The sequence below is a fragment of the Oscarella lobularis genome, chromosome 8 (assembly GCF_947507565.1).
Source record: "Oscarella lobularis chromosome 8, ooOscLobu1.1, whole genome shotgun sequence".
NCBI classification, from domain to species: Eukaryota; Metazoa; Porifera; class Homoscleromorpha; order Homosclerophorida; family Oscarellidae; genus Oscarella; species Oscarella lobularis.
In genome coordinates, this window is record NC_089182.1 from 1,300,853 (window position 1) to 1,316,949 (window position 16,097).

Here is a 16,097-nt window from a genome sequence, read left to right on the forward strand (position 1 = left end):
CATCTTCAAGTGGTCGTATGTCAAAATACGGATATGGCCGTGGGGCAATTCCGGAATTGACGTCCCTGCAGCAACGGTCTTTAGATGATTTCAACATTGACTGTACGACGTTGCAAGTCCAAGAGCAGCTGTCGCAGTCATGACTTGATCAAAGTGCGGTGCAAAAAGCGGCCACCCAATATGTTTTGCGGCTCACCTTTTTGCTAGCTGCGTTACTCTGAAGAAACAAAGTAATTTTGACAGCAAAGAAGGCCCTGAGCGCACAAGGAATTTTTGAGCTCTATGTCTCAAAAATCAGTGCTGATCTCAGATTAGAAACCAAGGAGTCGAAGAAGTCAACAATCACTGAAATTGTAAGCTGCGTTGATGAGAATTCAAAACAATCTTCACGCAAAAATTCTCCTTGATATCGTCAACGAATGTTTGAAAAATTCACATTCAACACAAACTCCGGGACAAATTCTAGCTCACCTCTACGGAACATTTTCAGAACAAGTGCATGGATCTCCTCTGAGCGGAGAGAGAGCAATCGACAACGGCGCCTTGCTTCAATTGAATACGAAATCATGAAGGTGTGTAAAGTGCAACACTTTATTCCATGCGATGCGTGAGTAACATTATGACTGAATCAGTGTCTGCATTCCTTTTTTCTGTCTATATCTGTATGTCTGCATGGCTTCAAGATATCTGTGCGCGTTGAGCAATAAAAGAACCGTTCATGTATTATTTCCACTGAGAGACCAATCTGGACTTCTTGAATAGGTGAATGTGCATTTGCACTTGCCGTTGATTGGCCGCGGTGACGGGATACTGCGCGAGACACCCACGAAGCAGAGTGCGGGGGAATAAAGTACATGAATGTTGTGACCCCAGTCAGAAACGCAGTCAAATTTCTACAAGAATCACCAGTATCGTCATCGTCATCACTGCCAATGTGTGACCAACATGGCAAAGAATCACGTGGTCAGAGAAATAATAACAGGTTTATATCCGCAATTTTTAGAAGGCTTGATTGACAAGATAACGGATTCATATTTAGAGTCGTTTTCGATTAGAAATTTAATTATAAATTTTACCTATGTACTACCACCTATGTACTATCCGTGGTACTACCGTCCAGAGGTTTCGCTACTTCTTCAGCCATTCCACGTGCTCTCGTTTAATCAAGGACAATCATTCACCTCTGGAAGTTGATGGAGAGACAGTCACTATGACAATTCGTAGTGCCGGCTGTCAGCTTCTCGTTTCTCGAGCAACAACATCAATTCGTTGTCGTTGCTGTCAAGTGTACCGCTTTTATCTTCATGTCGCACTTCACCGCTGGGTTAGTAAGCCGTAGCGCTCCTCGTCACTCGCGATTTACTAAAAACTCGCTCTTGCCAACACCGCAGTGGAAAGAGAAACTGTCAGCATTGGCTTTAGAGAAAAAGAACGCGGAGCGGAGAATACATCGCCTTCAAAACAAAATTGCTCACCTAATCGAAGAAAGAGACATTGAGCTAGATTGCGATTTGGAAAAGAATATGAATGCTGTCGTTTCCAAGGAATTGCTAGAAGTTAAAAAGCTCTGTCCACCTGGCTCGTTTCGACGTCTTCTATGAGATCAACAGATGAAGGCAAATCATCTAAGGGCGTAGCAAAGAGAAAGCAGGTCTTCGGTGCTGAGAGAGTTTGAAAAACGGTCCGGTAGTGTTGTCAGCGAGCTGCTCCATCCCGCTAGAAAAGCAGCGTCGGTGATGTCAGACAGCAACGGCAAACCAAACCCGCCTAATTTAATTGGCAACGTTGCCTGTTGCCATTGTTTGTCCGAAAGGTGTTTATTGGAAGAATTTCTTCAAACGACGACCGGGATGCGTTATCGTGGTGTGCGATAGCGCTGCGAAAAAGTGACGATGGAATAGTTCTCCCGAGGCGGTTGAGACTCGTTACGTAGCAATGCCGAAGAGCAGACTGCATTGAGGATCTCCCAAACTGCTTATCTTCTAGCCGATCTCTGCCTTTTTTGAAGACTGACGGAAGCAGAAGTCGTCGATGTATTCAGGTTGACCGATGGGAGCTCCTAGAACTGTTGTTCCGAACGATTGACAGGACACAGGAGACGATTGCGGGAGATGGCCACGGCAAAAATCCCGCACTTCCTGTCGGCGATGCAGAGGTGCAAATCGCCGAATGTGACAGACTCGTGAAAGCAAGAAATATTTAATAACCGATAGACAGTCGACACAGCTTGTCGCAGGGAACGTGCACTGAAATCGCATCAGCTGCAGTCTCTCTCTTTGTCTTAATTGACTTGTCATATCAAGTATCAATCAATGGACTAAACGACTGTTCTATAATCGATTGTTGCAATCGATTCTTCTATAATCGATTGTTCCAATCGATTGTTACAATCGATTGTTGTAATCGATTGTAGTAATCGAATGTTGTAATCGATTGTAGTAATCGATTATTGTAATCGATTGTAGTAATCGAATGTTGTAATCGATTGTAGTAATCGATTATTGTAATCGCTTGTTCTAATCGATTGTAGTAATTGATTGTTCTCATCGATTGTTCTAATCGATTATTGCAATCGATTCCTTTATTACAGAGATAATCGATTTTTGGCAGCTAAGTCGTTTGATGGATATGACCTTGTTTTGGTGAGCAACAACGGGCTAAAGATTTTGGATATGGCTGGAACACGAGGTAAGCAATGATTTACTGCCAACGGACTATTCTAATATGGATTTTAAACGTTAAGGTCTGGCGTTTTGGGGACCTCTTGCACGCGACATTTTTGCAGTCCTAAATGATCATGTGGTGCAGAACGAACAAGGTGGCGAAAAAGCAACGCCTGATGAACCGACCCACGAGGAAGCAACCGATGGAAGCGACGCCCGATGCGACGCCAGAAGAGACTTAACTGAGACAAAAGACTGAACAGCTTGAGTACATACTCACTCACTGAGTAGGTATAGTTTGCGTCAGTTAATTACTACTGGTATTGATTTATTCAAGAGGGAAATGAATTCGCTGCGACGCGAAGTTACTGATTGTAGAAGACGTTACGAAGCAGTGAACGCTGAAATTCGCCGGTCAAATATTGGTTTTATATTCAATTAATGCGTTTGTATACAGACTTCAATGAGCTCGCGACAACGAAGGACTTACTGAAGAGGGTGCGTGTTAAGGAAAGAGACTTATTTGTTCGTATTACTTCTATATATAGGTTTAAAAACGTCCGCGCCAATTGAAAAGAATCGTCGTCTTCTGCCATGTAATTAACTTCGAGACCTCGCGTCTTAGTCGGAACTTGGCCCATCCTTGAGTAGAGGGCACCGGAGTTTAGTGACCGGATTTGTCAGAAAAATGAAGAATATTAAAAAATGTGTAATACACTGAAATGCATGATTCAAAGTTTCCTGTTTTCAAACAACGCGCTAAAATACATGTTTGCCTAAATTATGTCCGATATCAGCTTTTCCGTATCGGCGAAATTCGTCTTTAGAAGTATGTTCTTGCCTAAACTTCCCTAAGACCTTAATCCAACATCATCATTGAGACCTCAGATCTAGCGACAAAAGCTAACCTTGGAGATACAAGTTCAGCAATATGAGAGTTTTATCCAAATAGTTTCAGTTCACGACCGAAATGTTGTGCATTCCAGCCATGCCTTCTCTGATTTTCGCTTAGCGAAGTCTCCTGTTCTACGACAAGTGATGCTTCGGCTCTACGTTTTTCTACTTTGAATTCGACCGCATTAAAACTCGACGACGTCAGAATCTGCCACATCTCAGCCGCGCGACTGAATTTGGCATGCATAATCTGAACAAAAAAACGCCTAAGCTATAAAAGCGCTCCAAGTTATACGCTGCGTATCTGGTGAAGAACACTTCTCCAAGTACTGGGTTACATATATCTTTAGAGAAAAGTTTTGCGTTGTCATGTCTACGTGTTCTCCCGATTTTTTGAGCAAAAAAGATTTCTTGAAATGGGAGAGATGCATCAAAAATGAAAATAGTACTATTTTGGCAATTTAGCGAAGTGCTAGCTATCCTCTTCTATTTCGTTTATAATATTAACTTTGTTTGTTAAACAAATTAATTAGATAAGATAAATTTGTCAAAATTTCAAAATAACGCCCAAAGGGCCACAATGCCAATATATTTATTCTTTTCAAGGAATTATATCATAGTAAATGACACAAGGGTAAAAAAGAAATGAAAAGGATGCTAATTTATCACTTACTTCTTAGCCAGCTTTCTTTTCTCGGCTAACACTCGGACTTAGATATTTTTCCAACTTTTGGACAGTATTGTTTTCCATGCCACTTACTATGTTCTGTCGATTGTTGGCGAACTGGTTGCATGCAGTACTGGCACGTGCATATTTTCTTTTCGTTTTCCTCTGCTTTGTCTATTTTGCGCTTTTTCGCCACTTCGAGGCACGGACGCCGACGAGTCCTCTTTTCAAAGACCTTTGACCACGGCTTGACCCGTCCTGTCTTCCGGCTCACGGAAGCTGGCGCACACTGAGGGCCCCAACAGAACTGTACTGATGGCATCGTCATGTTTGCCAACGTCGTCGATATATTGGGGCTTGGTGTCAGAATTATCCATTATCTGGTATATTTCATCGGCGTATTTTTCGTTGCCATTGACGAGTTCGGCAATGGAAAGTTGCTTTCCCATTTGCAAGTAGAGATACTCAACATGAAATTTCTCCCCAAAATTCTTATGAGGAACTTTGGGCGCGGGCAAGAGCGGTTCGCCAACGAATTCTAACCTTAGGGCGTTCAGAGAGCTCACTCTGCGACGATCGATGATTACAGGTGCCGTTTAGCCAGACGCTATATCCTCCATCTTAGAGTTCCACCGCAACGTTCCCTATATCATATATAGATGAAAGGGCAACGATCCCGATCTCTTGCTACGACGTTTTTTCCTCTCACGCACTTGCAGGCACGAATTTTTTCCGTTTCAAGAGTAGTATTTTGAACGTGCCGGTAAAGATGCACTTCTTCTATGTCTTGGAAGCACGGCACGTGCTTCTTCTCTTCTTCACATATCTTTCTGATGTCTTTAGCCAGAAATAGCTCGAGAGAACGGAGAAGCTCGTGGCACGTCTTCTGAATAATGGCTTCGTTCTCTTTAATAGTCTCATCGACACCTCGCGTGTGTCATCGGTAATGCCGGTTCATTTGCCAAGTGGTGAAAATTACGGTCTCTATCTCCTATCTCCTTATTGTCCATGACTTCGAAATCGGGTTCAACACTTTTTTGCGCGCGAATTAACAACTTCAAGTCGTCCTCGTCCTACAGATAAATACACTTCGCCACGCTTGACCATAACTTGTAGTATTTTTGATGGACTTATTGGCCAGCGTAGACATTAAATGTCAAATTTCTAGCAGCACCTTTATGTCTGTCCATGCGGAGAATAGACAAGAGAACATGGACCAGGCGGGCCCGCAGCAATCCCGGTCGGAGTATAATACCGCCGGAAGCAATATAAACGAGGCGGCTTACCGTGGGCCGTCTGCCATCGGCAGCGGCGCCTTATTCGACTAGGACGTGGGTAATACCGCAGTGAATATTTCTCCTTTGTCGTTGGTTAAGCCGCGCCCCGAGTCTTTTCCCTGCAATTGCCGGTGCTTTTTATAGTCGGTTCGATTTTTAATATTGAACCAAATGTTGATAACATTTCATCTTCCATCTCATTGAGCCTCCGCGAGATTTCCCTTAAGTATGTCGATCGAATTCAAGCTGCGTCTGGCAAAGGGCTCACGGGATCGGGCGATTCGTACAACGCGGTGGTGTTGGATTTGGCGGCGTGCCGCTGGCATGCAGTCAGATATGCCAAACACTGACGAGTCCTACTCTTGCTATGATTATCTGTTAAGCTTTGCAACAAACCTGTCGGTGTAATGCCTTTCCTGCGGGCGTACAAAAGTCCAAGGACAGGTTTGTGCAAGGCGTATATTCTTGTAAGCACGGTACAAAATTTCTCCTTCTATTTTGTCGACAAATGCGCTAGCACTCTTTCGTCCGAAGCTATTATCGACGTCTTGCAACACCGACAATCCAAATGTTCTGACGCGAGAAAGAACATGTCGTCCACGTCGACGACGACGCGCACATGTCAATAGAGGCCTTTTGATGTAAGTCTCTGATTTTCTGACAACGAGAACGGAATTCGAATTTACATTGTCGTCTGGGCATCCAGACAAAAAGACCTCGTCGAAAGAAGTCACCCGGCATGGATGTCTGCGCTCTCTCCACAGGATTCGGTGGATTTTAGATTCCTGTGGCGCAACGTGTGAGATAAAGCGGTGCTTTCAACAGAGCGCGCCTGATCCACTCTGCTTGCTGCAATTTTGCCCTTAAGATAGTCCTCAACTACCGCCGGGTGCTCTTGCGCGATTTGCAAGTTGCGGCTTGCGCGAGCTCAATTTACGCTCACGCCGCCATAGCCATTTCGGAGACCTTCCGAAAGTCTACGATGGAGTGTCCCAGACCTCTGAGCTTAGAGCCTTTGTGGAATTCGCGTCGTCCATTGTGCGTGTGCAAGCCTCGCTGCGCGACGTCATCGCCGACGTGATTCGCGAACAACTGGCAATTTTGTCGAATGGTGAGCGCGGAATGGGCTCGGGATCGTGACGCGCTTCGCTTGTTGGGACCTTGCAACGTCGGGTCGGGCGCGGTTTTCGGGCCAAAGGCGAGAGCGCCATTCCGCTCTCACCGATAAAGGTCACTTGTTGCGGAGTTATAGTTCTGAGGCGGTCCTTCGCGACTTTCGTTTCCACCTTTAGCGGGGCTTCACGCGTCTCTTTGTATGTAACTATTATCGTTTTTTGGAGATGGAGGCTACTAATTCAAGGAAGAATAGATGGCTATTCACAGTTGCCCGTTTTCCTTCACTGCAGCAGCAACAACAGAGCTAGTACCGTTCTACGGTACTTTGAAGAAGCTTTTACTAATTTTGGGCTGCCGTCCAGAGTGCGGTGTGACAAAGGTGGCGAAAATGTCGACGTCGCATGGTTTATGTTGAATAATCCAAGCAGGGGAACTGGTCGTGGTAGTGTTATAGCTGGCAGAAGCGTTCACAACAAAAGAATGGAACGGCTGTGGCGTGACGTGTACTCAGGAGTTTTGCACTATTATCACGACCTATTCACGCACTTGGAAAGTTGCGGTGAGCTCAATCCTGTCAGCGAGATCTTCTCTCTGTACTACACGAACTTGCCTTGCATTAGCAAACACTTGCAAATGTGGAAGAATGGTTGGCAGCACCATAAAATTAGTGGAACTGGAATGAGTAGCTGTGGTCAGAAGTCTTGCACCGTATGTCTAATTCAGATCATCGTCCTGCAGTTGAGCTCTTCCAATCCGGCGAGGTACGAATGAATTTTACGTAGGAAGCTATTATTTACAATTTTTTCGGGCAGACAGACTTAATAGAGCAGTTGTCAAATGAATGGCAAGACACTGAATCTGTGAGAGGCGTAAGTTCAAAAAAGTACGACCAAGCTCATGCTTCAAAAATTGTTCTTTAAGTGCGATGTGACTACAACGGGCCAGTTCCGTTTGAAGAGTCGCCAGACAGAATTGATATGCCAGAAATATTATTCTGCCTTTGTCAGAAGACGTCGATGAGCTGGAAGCTGAAGTTAGTCTGGACGAAATAAGTACTCAACATGGAATCGACATTTATGCCAGAGTTCGTTCGTTCCTGTGTGACCGACATTAATTTAGTAAATAAATTAATAATTTCCTTTTTGGCTATTATTGACCTGCACTCGAGAAAACGTAGAGGATAACCAGTAGGACGTTGTTGATTTTTGACTAAGGTATGTCCGGGTAGGGTAAAGCTTTTGAAGAAAAAACAAGGAAACCGATTACCCCACCCGGACATACGTGCCACCGCGGCATGAGTGATACGATTGACGAAACTGCCTGGTCTTGTGATACACGCGAGAAAACAGCACTTTTCTCAAACTTTTATTAAAAATTTCGTGAAAATTTTTGATAAAAAATTAAATTTTTATTTAAATAATGTACTGAACGCCACTTCTTTTTTCCAGGCTTGCAGGGGTTGCCGCACTCTAAAATATACTCTAAAGAATAGAAATTATAGATTTATATTCAAATATACAAACATATATGAAACGGCTGGCAGAGACTATAGGTTTACCTTCGCCGCTTACAAATTACAATACACTAAAATGACAGAGACAGAAAAGATACAGTGGGCGAGAAATGGTGAACAATGTATGATTCAGTGACATTTAGGCATCTTCTCTCTGGACGTTTTCCCTTGTCGACATTGAAAACAGTCACCTGCAACGAAGAAAATGACAGTTTTAAATTACTTTATCAATAATAGCCACAGGTGAAATACTACATTTTTCAAATGCAGATGGGATCCATTTTTAATACTGGCATAACCGCTTTTGCGCTGATAAAAAAGTGTTCGTTTAAACGCTGCTCCCATGTTCCCTAAAAAGCGAGAACAGGCCTGTAAGTCGCAGAATGTCGTTCCCTCTAGAAATACCTGTATGGTCGGAAACAGACCCACCCGACTCATTCCAGTTTCTGTGAGATTGGCAATTGTCACTTTCACAAAGGGAGACTTTGAAAGAAGTCTTGGCGAGTTCCTGGCAGCAGTTATAGTTTTTACAAATTGCAATTTGTTTGTACCCTTTTCAAGATTTCAGAGAGAGTCCATTCTTTTGGTTTTCTTTTTTCTGTCTCTGCCTTTGGAACTTTCTAAATGCCCGGGACAGTGCAAGAAAAAAGTCCTACTAGGTCAAATTTTCCCAAATGCGGCTTCCTGCGACAGTCACTTGCTCTACGGAGACAGTCACATAAGGCGTCGTCGTCAAGTTGGTCTTCAGCCCTATCCGGGTTTGCCATAGTATCACTGCGTCTCCCGGATTTGTCGTTCGAACTTGCCAATAAAAGACCGAGATTAGAACCTGCTAATATAGAAAACTGGCTAAAGTTCGGACCGAACGAAATTCAGACCGGCTGAAATGCGAAAACGGATGAAAGAAAACCGAATTAAATGGAAAACCGAATGAAATGAAAAACCAAGTAAAATGGAAGACAGTATGAAAATGGAATACAGTATGAAATGGAAAACCGAATGGAATACGGTATGAAATGAAATACGGCATGAAATGGAAAACCAAATGGAATACAAATCTTCCTGTTGGTCGTGCAAACGCATGACAGTTAGATATGCTGTCGACTGCTGTCGCCAATCCCTCCAACTGTGGGCCAAGCTTTCCCTGACCTTGAGCGGAGCTGGCGGGGGAAAATTCGGAGGACGATCCGGCTCAGGCGTCGGCGGGAGAAGGCGACGCCGAAGTGTCGTAGCGAGCACAGACGAACCAGCCTGCGACGTAGGAGCTAGCGGTGTAGCCTGTAATCCCGAGTTCTGAGTAGAGCGAGCGTGATAGCGAGTTTCCATGACGAAGCGAATCGCACTAGTGTCACCATGTAGCATGTGTATATATTTGCACAGATACTGATTACTGGCCGCTCGATATCAACATCTACCCCGGACCAACGGGTCCCGTCAAAGATTTGTCGTCAACTATTTTACGAAATTCTGAGGTTTGCGAGTTGTGAGAATAATCTCTTTGTCCTATGTCAGAGGTAGTGAGAGCGATGAGCTTTTAGCTGCAATTTTTTCTCTCTGGATAAGTATTCGAGGGTTTTCATTTGCTTCCTTTATGCTTGAGACGTACAAGAAAGAACGCCAGCTATTAGTGAAAGGTCTCCGAAAGAATTTGGCCAAGGAGGCACCAAAATGACAAATAGACTTCCATGAACAAACGTTTCAATAAACGTTGCCTACTCACATGCATATGCAATAATGCTCACGATTTTTTTAGTGGGCTTCATTGAATCGCTTCTTCTACTCTTTGGAAGAGGAGTGTCATCGACGGTTTCTTCTGGAAAAAGCTCTCTCCTTCGCCTGCAGTTGCCAGGTACAGGGTCTAGAGATAATGATCATTGCAGGAGAATCTTGTTGGCTATGGGTACCAAGTCTTCCTTTATGTGCATTTCGTCGAAAACTAAAATAACATGTTTGTCAATGGAAGTTGGGCTGTCCAGGTTTGCTTCTTCAAGAAGATCATTTAGCTCTGGTTGAAAACCAGGTTCACGGCGGAAAAAATTGGTATAGTCTCGCAGCTTTCTTTCCGACGGCAGCCGAAGGAAGCCGGAACTTTGGAGAGCGTAGTAAGTTGCCGTCGAAGTCGTGGCTTACGGTTGTGGACGAATCGGAGACCTGGAATTTACATACGTCACTGAGGGCGTCATGCAATGGAACTAACTCCAAATCCACGACTGAAGGAAGATCTTCGAAACGGAACAATGCTTCGCCCCGGCAACCGACGCTGCCTAAATACAACCATGCGTGATCCCCAATCGAAACAGCTGCCTCAAATGACGTCCAATCCGTTCATTACCTATCACAATGCGTCCGAAGCGGACGACTTCCGAAGCCGACGACTATTATCCAGCGGAAACCCATTCGTTAGCGGAGCTCTTCACAAAACTGTAAAGAGACTTTTAGTGAGGTTTGCTACAGAGGTATTACATCATCGCGTCTCAGTTTACTATTGGCGACTGTCTGCAATGCCTTCTTGGCAACTCGGCTTGAAAGCAATGTTCGATTCCATGCCATAGACACGTCACACAGGCATGGCAGCGCTACTCGTCCTGGCGGCTCTTCGTATCAACAGGCAGAAACGTAATAGCACGATCTGGACAGAGACTGTCAAGAGTCCACAAGTGTACGACAGCGTCAGTGATATTCTAGATAATTCACTGTGGATTCCGTATTCAATTCTTCCTACAGTACTTCAACTTAAGTGCACGCTACTTTTTTGAAAGCTGCCTTGACTTCAAAACAGAACTGGGAAGACTCCACAAAAAAGGTTTACCTAACGGGAATTAAGTTTAAGTGGACGCCGGCCAATTGCGGGACGACATACCCGTGCAAAGTGGACTTACTGCTGGACAGCTCTTCCTGCGTGTTCAGACAAATGATTGATAATATGTTAGAAACGCTGTGCACAGCGTACGTTCAAGCATTTCCCAATTTCCACTTTGATGAAGGATTTTATCCTCATTCCGGCTTGTGTACAATACCAGCCATGATGACAATATTGCTATGTGCTACTAGGCAGATGAAAAACCCGCAGAATCTTCTCAATTATCTATACAAAAAAGTGACATCAAATTCGCGATTGCAAGTGATGAGTTTCGACGTCCAAAACATTGCCAATCAAATGTATCCTGTTGAAATGCAACCAAACGAACCACTACATCCGATCTTTGCTAAAGGTGCACAACAGAAGTCGTCCCTCTTCTTCACCCCTCTTCAGCAAAGACAACAGTCACTACCCTGTCCAGTGACAGGTAGCGTCCTTATTCACGGCCTCGTAGAAAGCGAACAGCGAGCCATGTTTGCCCCCGATTTCAACGCTAAAACATGGATCACTAAAAACTGGCAAAGAGTGCAGTTTATTGACAGTTACACCATTTCTCTGTTTCCCGTGGTGGAATAAGAAGTTCGACTTCCCAATGAAATGGTCTGCCTGCAGCATCATAGTTATTGATTTGATTACTGGTTGGCTAGCCTTTGAACCCGTCGACGTGTCCAAATTCAAAATACGGCAGCTAAAAGAAAAGAAGAGCATGATTCTCAATATTTTGACAACGAACGAGAACCTACCAAAAACGAGCTTCAAACCTGCAAAAGGACGATCTAGCAGTAACGCAGGTTCACGAAACAAAATCACACTTTTTTGATTTTCGTATCAACAACGCTAGCAATATTAGATAAGGTGAAAGTACGCCTGAAACCCGGAGGACCGTTGACGCTTACTCTCAATAACACTTCACTCTACCATATCACTGTCACGAGCAGCATGATATTATTTACAAGTCAGAAATAAGTGACAGGACAATTCGCCTGACAGTTACTAAGCCGAAGAACGCCCTCCTGAAGACAAGCAAACCAACAATTGCTTAATTTGGACACCTTACGCAAGTGGCCAAGCAAACCATTCAGTGCAAATCAGGCCACGTTTACAATCATGGAGTTATCTCAGCAACAGGCCGGCAGCTACGCCATGGGACACAGTTGCTACTACGACGTCAGGCTCACCATCGCGGAGATGTTTTCCGCTTTTAGAGACAAAACTCTGGCAAATAGAGACATTTTCAAAATACGAAGAGATGGATACAAACCCTTTCACCTTATCAGCTCTCTGGATAAAGGCATTATTGGTCACTCGTCCCGTCTTCTCGCTAGCCCAAGAGGAATACCAATAATTGAATTTTGGTACCTATGGCGTGATGGGGATGCTACGCCAGACGTACACCATTTTCTATCGTACCTCACGAGCAGCACAGACGTGTTATGCAATAACAACAGAGGCATAAACGAGGAAGTCGATTTTCTCGAATAGTCAATACTGCTCCTAAAAAGGTGCAAAGAGTTTTCCTCAAAAGAAGTTTCTTTATCCCTCTTTACCCTAAGGAACACAAACTCAGACAAACTACAAGAAAGCGGTATCCCATCGCCAAGTTCTGCAAGTACAAAGAAATGTTTCTCGTGCTCAACTACAGAAAATCTTAAAGCCTGTGGTCAATGCAAAACCAGGCGTTTTGCAGTAAAGAATGCCAGAAAGCCAGTTGGAAAAAACACAAGTCTAACTGTGTGCCCTAACCACGGATAATAGAGTGTACTTATCCGTGCCCTAGCTAAGCCCCTAACTAAGTAGTAACGTAAGGTTTTTACTGTTTCAGTCTGTCTGCGCATCTAATTAGAATTAATGCGCGCCTGCTAAGTTCTGGAATTGTGTTAACTTGCATTTTTTAGGCTGGTAAAGAACGGGTACTGTAGGTGAACCGAACGAGTGATTGTAGCGCCTAATATAGATGCTTAGTAACCTAGAGACAATACTTCTTTTTTCTACCTTGAAAGACGATGCTCAAATCCCTTGGTAAGCCTCCAGAAGAAGAGTCTGGAGAGCTCTTTCCAGTTTTAACGCGCGTTAACTTATCCCTGTTCACAGCAGTCAGCAGTCGCGATTAGTGTCGCGATCCCGTCCTCAGCGCCCTGACAGCGAACGATATGAACAACAGACGGGATCTTAGCTCTTCTATTTATATAACGGCGTGGATATTGGTCCGGCAGCCGGGCCAATATCATTACGGCTATTGGTCCGGCAGATAGCGTACGTGTCCCCAGCATGTACCTAACCTAGCTTAAAAAGCGTTTTCTTCTTGTACCTAACCCAACCCTAACCCTAAACCTTACTGGTATCGGTGGCGGCCCCGCTCCGGGCTTAACCGCCCCAATGAGCATAGGCAGAGGGGGGCTTCGCCCCTCTGGAACCACCATGCTACGGGCGGTTAAGCCACAGTCGCGGGTGATCGTACATTGCCGCTTGGGTACGGAGAAAAAAAGATAAAGAAAAAAAAAGAAAAAAAACGAGAACGCTTCGGGATTCGAACCCGCGACCCGTCACGTGCCCGTGGTTCATGCGTCCGGTCCCCCCCCCCCCCCCGCCCGCCCGCCCGCCCGCCCGTACTCCTGCCCGTTGAGCTATCGCGGCAACCCCTGGAAACGGGGCGTTATCGCAGGTCTTTATAATGCTAGACTGCCGGACCAATATCCACTTCGTTTATATAAAGAAAGTCGTCTTAGTAGAATTGCCCTCCACCGCCCTTCCAATTTACACCTACATCTCCTTGGCAACAAAAAATCAAAAATTATTTGATCAAAGTTTGTACTCATAAGGACTATAACTCGCCACCATACTGCTCACCCGTAGCACGCCCATAACTACCAGATACCCCAACCAGTTGCCATGGTTACTGAAACTTTTTTGAGCCTTAAGGATTTCAGCACGACATTGTACTCCTTCATATAGAAAATACAAGGTTTCAAAGCATCAATATCAGTACTTAGTGTAAATTTGACTTATCTGACGAAAAAAGTTTCATAGAGTCTAAGGCGGTTTTAGAGGCATAATTAACGATTATATGACAACGCTCGTTATCTTTCTAACGTGGTAGCGATCTAAAAGACAGATTTCGTTAGGGTTTGGTTAGGCTTCGCGGTTAGGGCTTAACCCTACTGGTTTAGACGAAAGGAGCCATAGAATAGGAAAGACAGAAAATAAAATGCGATGTCATTGACTATAATGGCATCGACTCTCACGCTGAACAGAGGACGAGCTGACATTCGCGAGTTCCGTTACGCTTCTTGCGATCAAACTCTTACCAGTGAAAACGTGTTTGGAAAAGCCTCCAAAACACGCTTGAACCATAGCGCTGCGATGGAGCCTGTCCTTCACAAGAGAAAACGGTCGAGATTGTGTCTATGTAGCGTGCGTTAGAGCCGTTTCTTACATTTGAACGCTAATTGCGAGATTTGAAAAGGCAATTTTTCGTCACACACTTTAAAAATTGGTGAGAAATTGATGTATCTTTATACGTTGTGAAATGCAGCAGCATTTGTGAGGTTTGGTAGTAAAGAGGCGAAAAGTGGCGATTTCTCGGCTACAAAGGCACTATTTCAAAAGCTAATCTATGGTTTAACTACATGCCTAGAATGGCATCAAATCATGCTGGTTTGCACTGGCTGCGAAACCGCCTTTGTTGTTCGAGTTTGGGCAGCCACATTTTCTTAAGGCTTCAGCTATCTACACTAAACCATTACGCGGCTTTCGCCGTTGTGCGCCGAAAATGCCAATATCGATGAAATGAAGTCTTTTTAATGTACCTAATGCAGAATTTGTCGAGGAATCGCCCTGTGCTACTTGTTTTAAAATCGGACAAACCGTTCGCGAGTTATTAACAAATGAAAAATAACAAGTCCCGAATGTAAAGTTTAAAAATCAATATCTTCTAAAGATCACACTTTTAAACGACCAACTAGATTTCAAAATAATTCTTTATTAACCGTATTTCTGTAATTAAAATCCCAAATTTGTTGAAATTGCCGTTTCAGTGATCAATACTAACCAAATTTTACATATATATTACAATATTTCGGAAACCGTTGCAAAAATTAAATAAATTTTTTGGAGATGAGTTAAGGAATACTTTTGCGTCTTTCTGGTGCAAAGAGATTTCATTTAAAGCCATTTATTTTTTTAAAAAATTAAAAAAATACAAAAAATATTTAAAAATCCCTAACTTTCTACAAAGCTTCTACTTCTTCTGGAGACTCTGAAAAAATAAAAGAAAAAAGATTTAGAGAGTTAACTTGAAGAACGTCTCTAACATGTACCGGTTTCCTTTACAGCCAACAGCTGGCTGCTAGTCGTCTTCGCTGACCCTTCTTTCGTCTTCAGATTACCTTAAAGAGCCAGAAAACATTACTCAGAGGATCTCTTCACTCGACCTCGTACTTCCGGTTAGGACCGCGAACGATTTGTGGCCTTAGACCCACTCAACGGGTCCTTTCCTAACGCAGAAAAAGCCTGCTGACGCGAGCTACGACTGCCTCTATGCGCCAAACTCGCTGCACCGCCGCGAAGACCGTCTGCTGGCTTGTCAGCCAAAGCTGGCTAGTCAGCCAAACTTTCGCAAACTCACCCGAAAGCAGAGTGACGGTCTTTGTCTTCGTCGCGCGAGCTGAGGACCACATGCCCGACATCGTTTTTCCTAAAGAAATACGCCTGCGTGCTTGCGTAAAATGTACGCAGACAGGTTTGTTACGGTTCCTGCAAATGGAAACAGTTTACGGCAGTACTGTACATACATATATAGATATGCATGCGTGCGCATGTCTTACGGGTATCTATGACGTAGTTCTTACAGTTTCCATTGGCATGACACACAAACGTCTTATCGCATTCTTTCACCTTTATTTATGCCTTGGGTTACTCGTCAAGTCATTGCGGAGCGAAGGAATAGAAGTGAAGTGCTTACTTATCTCCTCTTTGCAGAAAACGCGCCATTTGAGGCTAACAATGTGTCGGGCTGGTAGATTTCTTCGTGGAGTCCAATCCTTAGGATTTCTGTTAGAGGCAAGTAAGGCCCAATGCTCCGTCCATGAGTTGAAACAATAGCTTTGTG

General features: G+C 44.1%; 2 long non-coding RNA genes across 2 annotated transcripts; both read right to left on the reverse strand.

Moving 5' to 3' along the window:
- Window positions 1–12,156: 12,156 nt before the first annotated feature.
- On the reverse strand, window positions 12,157–12,462 carry LOC136189889 (uncharacterized). Its single transcript, XR_010670473.1, has 3 exons — window positions 12,401–12,462; window positions 12,260–12,349; window positions 12,157–12,205 (listed from the first exon to the last, which is right to left on the reverse strand). It is a non-coding gene; the product is annotated as an uncharacterized lncRNA (long non-coding RNA).
- A 2,708-nt stretch (window positions 12,463–15,170) lies between these two features.
- LOC136189887 (uncharacterized) lies at window positions 15,171–15,691 on the reverse strand. The gene is made up of 3 exons (XR_010670471.1): window positions 15,428–15,691; window positions 15,307–15,375; window positions 15,171–15,245 (listed from the first exon to the last, which is right to left on the reverse strand). It is a non-coding gene; the product is annotated as an uncharacterized lncRNA (long non-coding RNA).
- Window positions 15,692–16,097: the final 406 nt, after the last annotated feature.